The sequence below is a fragment of the Carassius auratus genome, unplaced genomic scaffold (assembly GCF_003368295.1).
Source record: "Carassius auratus strain Wakin unplaced genomic scaffold, ASM336829v1 scaf_tig00021450, whole genome shotgun sequence".
Lineage (NCBI taxonomy): Eukaryota > Metazoa > Chordata > Actinopteri > Cypriniformes > Cyprinidae > Carassius > Carassius auratus.
Window position 1 is genome coordinate 36,175 of NW_020525112.1, and position 8,286 is coordinate 44,460.

General features: G+C 37.2%; 1 pseudogene; it reads left to right on the top strand.

The window, feature by feature from the left end:
* The first annotated feature begins 379 nt into the window (after positions 1-379).
* LOC113076915 (parathyroid hormone-related protein-like) lies at positions 380-7,670 on the top strand (annotated as a pseudogene).
* Positions 7,671-8,286: the final 616 nt, after the last annotated feature.

Genomic DNA, 8,286 nt, shown 5'->3' on the forward strand with positions numbered 1-8,286 from the left:
GATGTCAAACTACATCACCTGAGGAGATTTACAGCACACACGACTTCACATGAAATGTCAGCTGACTCAGGAAAAAAGCACAAAGGAGATCACAAACCTAGAGTTATTGCGTAATTGTTTATCAGTAGACTAAAGATTCGAACTAAACTGAAAAAAAGTTTTGGTGCAGGATTTCTGTGAAAAATTTTCACTCAGAAATTTGCTAGTAAATTTAACCAATAAGTAACACTGAAATTTTGCAGTTGTTAGACTGAAAAAGTATAATACTGCAACAATATTTTGCTTTTATTTAAAAAATAATATATATATATATATATATATATACATTGCTCAATAGTGATTTCTAGTGGATATAGGTTTGAAACAAGAACCTTTTTTCCTTCAAAACAAGGGTGTGTTTATTTGATCAAAATACAGTAAAAACAGTAAAATTGTGAAAAATTATTACAATTTAAAATAGCTGCTTTCTATGTCAAAATATTCTAAGATGTAATTTATTCCTGTGATCAAAGTTGAATTTTCATCATCATTCCTCCAGTCTCCACTGCGGCATGAACCTTCAGGATTCATCCATCAACCCAAAAGTCGTTTTAGATTATGCTGGCGTTTATGAAGTAAAACATACTTTACGAATAACATCTGCAAATCTTTTTTGATTTAGAAAATAACTGCCTGTTGCTTTATCTATTGATGAGAACTTATGACTGAAGTAAGTGCATGTGATTTGGATTCTGTTCTGAGAAAATGGCCTGGTTTCTCCAGAAATCTTTCCTGTCTCTCTCGTGTAAACAGAAGAGTTGACTCCTTATATACGGGCTGAGTCTTTGTTAGGACTCCCCTCTCCTCCCACTGGCTGTTTTACCTCTCCTCTCTCTCCTCCCTCTCTCTCTTTCTCTCTCAACCTGCATAGACAGTTCTGAAACTTTCCCATCACAGTGTTGGTGGGTTCATCTGACTCCTCTATAACAGAGCGGAGTCAGTCAGTGTGGGACAGACCACCTGGAAACACACACTCGTCCACCTCACGCTGGATTCCCGTTTGCTGTGGTCTGCTTACTCCAGACGAGATCATCTCAGAGAAAGTGCAGGACGTAATGCTGGAGCACGCGTTCACCTGGACTCATTGATTTGTTTGTTTGTGTTTGATCGCAGCCTGGAAACTTTGAGGAGAACTTTGCACTCTGTCTGACGGGACAGAAGAGACGGAGACACAGGCATCATTGTGAGTGAGTATGTTTCTCTCCTGTTGCTCATCATGGGCTTTTGTTGTGGCTCAGAGGACTTACTGGAATTCGGCTTTTCTCTCCAACATGTTGAACTGGTTTAAGTTCTTCTTCAGCATAGGGTGGGAAAAAACGCTCCTACAAATAAAGCTTCTTTATTGGCATTGATGGGTCCATGGAGAGCATTCATGTTCTTTATAGAAGAAAAAAGTTGTTTTTTATACCCTCTGGTTCTCTTTAGTAATTTTTTGACCAAAAGTTTTTATGCTTAAAAAAAAAAAAAAAGTTTGCTATCTTGGTTTTTGGCACTTGCTATGAGAACAAGTACACAAAAGTCATATACATGATTCGAAAAAGGTTAAATGGTCCACCTCGGAGTCAAAAAGGTCCGCACTGGAAATTAAACGAATTTCACCTAGTGGAATCGTTTGGTACTGCGCCCCGAGATATATCTCACTGAAAGCTCATTTTTTAGGATATCAATTTTAAATGCGGAACACAACTTGTTTAGATTCATGGCTTTGATTTTCTCACCATTTTTGGGAAATACATAATTCAAATTAATTTTGAAAATAGTATTTTTATAAGTTTTTTATAATGAGCAGCTATAACTTTTTTTCATTTTTTTTTTAAAACTTTTTCCACCTTAGCAATAACTGCCAAGTGTCTTCATTAAAAACACACCAAGCGTAAGATTTACGACTGTTTATGTCGGAACTTTACTTTTCGGGTCTTACTGCTCAAAAAGTAATAAAGAAACTATCATTTTTGAACGCCATGTGAGGAGCGCCAGACGGTTCACGGAAAGATTCAGACAGAAATGGTTCTTCTGTAACAGAAACCTTTATTTCTAAGTGTGTTTAGTCATTTATAGTCTGCACTGTATGATTGAACAATTTCACCTATATCATCACAAGAGTGAGTTAAATGGCACATAACAGATGTGTGTAATGTGTGTGTGTGTGTGTGTGTCTCAGGTCCAGCGAGGATGAGGACGTTGTGCTCTAGAAGGGTTCTGCAGCGGTGGTTCTTTGCTCTCTTCTTACTGTGTTCTCCTGTTCCTCACCACGGAAGGCCCGTCGATGCCCTCAGCAGCCGAATGTAAGTGTCTGTGCTCATTTTTGGGGGCTTTTAACCACCAACATGATTTTCTAAAACATAAATGTTCCTGTTGCTCTTAGAGTTAGTGATTTGAACAGACCTCGAACTCTGAGTGACATGTGTCTTTTTGAAGAGAAGTCTTTTACTTACATGGCATTTTATGCAATACTGTTTCAAAGCAGCTTTGCAGGAATAAGCAGGAAAATATCTGCTTATGTTCCCAAATCAATCAGTTATGAAACAAATTCGGATTCTAAGACAATAGTGTCACTTATTCAACTTTAGTTCAATGTTGATTCAGATTAGTTCAATAATTGATTCAGTTTAGTAAATTAAAATTCGCTTTAAAATCGCTCAGGGTCATTATTCAACCCAGTTCAGGGTCATTAATTCAATTAATTCTCAGTTTATATAAAAGTGTTGATTCAATACGGTTCAATAACAGTGTTAGTCTTGCATGAAATAAATTCAATTTCAGAAAACAATAGTTTCATTATTCAGTAGTTTCAATGCTAGTTTAATTAAGTTCAATAACAGTGTCAATGTAGCATAATTGATCACTAATGAAACAAACAAAGGCATAATTCAGCTTAATGAAGTCCAGCGTTAAAAAATCTGCATCAATGTTGTACAATTATTATAGTATAGTTATTCAATTCAGTTTAGTTGATTCAGTTCACTTCAATATTCAATAATAGCGCGACGTGATCAAACGTCTGATTTTTTTCATGAATCGGGTAGAAATGTAACTTATTTAAGCTCATCTAGAGACCAGATTCTCACAGGATGGACTCTTTTCATGCCAACGGAGAAATTGCATTGCATTGCATGTTCTGAAGCGAATGTATAGATCTAGTGATTGTTGTTGTGTGTTTGCGTTTGGCTGGAAAATGCTCAGGTTTGTCGATCGTGCCGGGAGGTGTTTTGATAGTGTGCGCCCACCTGCGTGTTTGCTCAGGGGTCGAGGGCGAGCGGGACGCGGGGCTCCTGGGAGCCACCTGCTGCACACACAGACATGCTTTTGTGACAGACGCTGTCCTCTGATAGCGAGGCGCTCGATGGAGGCGTAGAGCGAGAGAGAGAGATTGCTGATGCAGTCCAAGTCAAACGGGCCTCTCCCACTGGAGTATATTATGCAGAGCCGAGCAAACGCGCTTTTATGTCCTGTGAACCCCTCAGCAGGGCCCAGAATGCAAAACATGCTTCCACAGAGCTTTGGAAAGCCGCGCTCCCCCCGCTGTCAGCGATCCGCATTCGCCTGCCAGGACCTCCCTAACTTCATATCAGCTTTTAATGATGTGAGCGTGTGGGTCTGTGAGACATCGTTCGCCCGTCGTCTGCTGGTTCTTGTGCAGACTGTGCCAGAGACACACACACTTTGCTTTGATCCACATGCAAGGACTGTAACGTTTTGTGCATGCTTGGGTGGGTTTACTTTAAAAACATTATATACATGCAAAAATAATATCTGCATCAGCTAAAATGAATGCATTAAAATGCAAATCCAAAAAAGCTTCTATTTGGAGTTAAATTAGTTGCTTTATATAAATGCAATAAACTCTTTTAGACCTCTAGGGTGATTTGAGACACTAATGCAATGACTGGGACGTCAAAGCATCTTTTTTGGGTTTCCTTCCGAAACATTTGCTATATACACATAAAAATAAAAATGTTTTAATAATACGATGCAATGTCACTGATTTAAATGTGCATTAAAAGCATTAGGTAAAATGAATAAATTAAAATTAAAATATAAATAAAATTAAATAGTTATATAAATGCAACCTGCACTTTGGTTTTGATCTTGTAGGCTGATTTGAGAAACTGTCATGTGTTGTGCACATTATAGCATGTTTTTGTGCATTTGCATTAGAAACGGTAACTTTGTGCACGTAAAAATATTCAAGAAGAAAGCAAATTCTGCATTGCAATGCAACGTCCATAGTCTGTTGTTTGTCTTTATTTATTCATCTAGATAAATGTATATTTATATTAGTACATAGTAAGTTGTTTTAAATAATAAGAAGATTTTAAAGGGCAGCCACACACCATTAAATAGACGATGAATTAGACATTAAAACTATTATTCACATCATTCAACAGCTGCTGTATAAAATGAGATGAAGTGTGTGATTGCTACTGTAATTCATCAAAAATACACCAGGTTTAAAAACACAAGATGATTTCTAATCCTCAAGCAGGTAAATGTGAATGAGTTAGTGAGCGTAACAGGGTCAAGCCTCAAGTTCTGTGAGATTTGATGAGTTTTTGGCCTGATTAAACCTCTCCTAGGATGAGCTGCACTTTGTTCGAAGGGCAGAGTATTGTATAAATCCAGCCGGTGGCCAAACAACACAAGTTCCTCTTTCAGCAGCGCTCTCTTTAGCGCTTTGATCGCACGGCACATCACAAAGGGCGTTCACCCTTTATAACTAGCTGATGCTGACAAGTCCAGGACAATGCCTCCTACTGGAGTTTGAGTTGAACCCGAGCCAGCCGAGTCTGTGAAGATGAAACACACGGAGCCGGAGATCTTTCAGACCGCATGCATCGCAGATGAGCTCTCTCTCTCTCTCTCTCGGCCTGTTGTTTTAATTAAAGCAGCACAAAGCAGCAATTATCTTCAGGTATGCTAAAAAGAAACAGCTGGAAGGATGCCACGCTGCGAGTTTCTCTCCCGCTTCATCGTCAACTGAAACGAGCGCAAGCGAAAACAAAAGAGCTTTTGTGCATTCACCAAAACCTGTTTGACAAACATAATTCGATAGATAGATAGATTTCTCCTCATTGCCTGCAGACGCTCAGAATCTGGCGTTTGGGCATTCATGGGAAAGGTTTGCTCTCTCAAGACGTTCCTCGCTCGTAAATCTGTCCCGGTACATTAAGAAAATAATACGAGGTGACAGAGGAGAGGAGAACACGAGCTGCCAGGAGGCACAGTGTTATTTAGGAGCCACCGGAGAGGAATAAAGACACTTTCCAAAGAAAGGAAAACTCATCGTTCCATGGCCTGGCAAGCCACGATCTCACGGATCGGTTTAACCAGCTTGGAAACAAGGGCTGTTTGTGTGTGGCGCTTCAGATGCTCCAGAAGATGAAGAACAGAGCATCATCTATCTGTGAGAAGAACACAGACACACAATCACATGATGCTCCGCTCAAAATAGTATTATTAGTATTAGTTATTGCAGCCATAGTCATCGTTCCAAAGGGAAAATCTTTAGTATAATCTACATATGAATGATGCTGTTCACAGTTTGCTGTGTTAAGTGTGTCCTGGTGTGACCAGGGTTTTGATGCTCTCTGCTGCCCCCTTGTGTTCACGCCGTGCGCTTGAACCCGAGCCATATTCAACCAGCACTGAATTATGCTTTACTTTGGCTGTGAGATATGTGTAATTGTTTCAAGACATTTGGACGGAGCCGAGCACTCAGAAGTGCACACGGTAGCAGAGAGCCGTGCGGCTGACGGGACGGACCTTAAAGCCGAGACACAATGGCACCCATTAATTTGAGTGCTTCGTTTCATCCGCTCGACCTGTGATTATTGGCTGTTGCTGCTTTCGGATCGTGTCAGGTTTGATGTAGTATGTTTAAAAGTGGAGGAGCTTCACATCAGCACTCCTGCTGGTTTGTTTGGGTTTGATGCAGGGTCTGGAAACGGGCACCAGAGAGGTGTTGGATGAGGGCCAGACCTTCTCAAACCCCCTGGATTTCACTAAAAACACACTGAACAGGGGCCACGGACTGGATTTAAGTTAAAGGCACTGTGTGTGGTGTGTGTTGTAGAGCCAATAAGATTGCAGCAAACAGAATAAATTATAGAAGAGACACGCTCATTGATGTGAGGCAACTGTGACTTACACACAACCTCGGTTAGTGATGCTGAGGTCACGGGTTCAAACGCAGTGAAGTTCAGCGAGTTCCAGGACTGACTGCGTGAAACCACTTTATTACTGTGACCCTGATCAGTTTACAGTAAAAAGAACGATAAATGTACTTTTGATAAACAAAATTTTACAAGCTATTAAGAACTGGTTCAGTGAAATATGTCTATTTAAATGTATTTTCCTCCTTTCCTGTTCAATTTTCTTTAATTGTTAGGCACTAAATCTTATGCATTACAGAATAAAGAATTTCCATTTTAATTTGGAAAATAAACTTATATGCAATATGTAAACGTATATGCATATGTGTGTTTGTATATATATATATATATAAATATATATATATATATATATATTATATTTTCTCCCTTTATTTAACATTTTATTCTATTTTTTATTTACTTTTTAAATCAACTAACATGTATTTTATATATTTATTTTAATAAATTTTATATATATATATTTACTTTTTATTATTATATTTTATAATATATAATATATATATATATATATATATATATATATATATATATATATATAATATATATATATATATAAAATAAATATTATATATATATATATATAATATAAAAAAAAATATATATATATATATATATAAATATTATATATATATATATATATTATATATATATATATATATTATATATATATAGATATAGATATATATATATTTTTTTTTGTGAACTGGAATGTTTTTTATTCATATGTATATATATGTTATTTTATTATCATATTTTATTACTTTTATTTTATATCATATATAATTACCTGTAAGAGAAACTGGGTTTTATTTAATGAGAGTTGATTGGATTGTGAAAAAGTGGGCATTGCAATTTAAAACTGAGGGTGAAATCAATCAAGAAGCAAAGCTTGTGTTTATGTTATTGTGTTTATTGTGTTTATTGTTTTTTCCTTGTATGGAGCTGTGTGTGTTTGAGTTGTCAAATGCAATTCGTGTTTCAGGAGGCGTTCGGTGACTCACGCTCAGCTGATGCATGATAAGGGCCGAACGCGGCAGGACTTCAAGAGGCGCTTTGTGGCTCCAGGAGCTGCTGCATGTAGTTCACACGGCCGAGATCCGGGACGTCCCGCAGCCCAGAGAGGCGGTGGCCAGCAGCGGAGGGTGGCGGAGGCCTCACGGTTTGCCATTCCAATGGGAGTGGGCGTGTCCATAGGAATGGGAACCGCCCACCCCAAACCAGCTGGAGGCACCAAGAACCTGCCGATCAGCTTCCGTCTGGAGGACGAGGAGGGAACCAACCTCCCGCAGGAACCAACAAGTCCCAGACGGTACAAGGAGAGCACGCTGAAGACCAGTCGGCAAGAGGAAGAAGAAAGGCCGAGTGGGGAAGAGGAGGGAGGGAGAGAAGAGGAAGAGGAGGGCTCGATCGCTCCATGGACCAGCACTAAAGACACTGTCAGTCTCTGACAACGGTTGAATCCTCTCAAACTATTATAACGATTGTATTTTTCTGAAATCGTTTTGATAGCATGTTTCCATTTTGATATTATTTAAATTTGAGATAAATGCTTTGAGATATTTTTTTAAAATGTTTTTGTATTAAAAAGCAGTTAGAATTTACATGAAATACATTTAATAAAACTAAACATAAAAAAATAAACAGAAGTAACTTACTAATAAAAAAAAATAGTTTTTTTGACTAATCTTATGCATTTGTTGCAGGATTTTTATAGTTCACTGAGCTATAACAAAAAAAAAAAGATACTTTTGTTTAGGGTTAGGGTAAATTAAAACTAATAAATACAATTATTAAAACCTATATCATTTTTTGAACTAACATAAAGAAAAATACATCACAACCAAAATTACTAAAACCTTTACGACACAGAAAATATACAACGAAATCTAATTAAAAAATACAAATAAAATAAAATAATTAAGTTTTTTTACTTGGAATAAATAAACATGAACTGAATAAAACAAATAAAATAAAAATACATGATTAGCATTTCTAATTTAGTATTATTTGAAGTACTAAAAAAACAAAACTAAAAAACTAAAAATCAATTAATAAAAAAAATTATAAAATATAC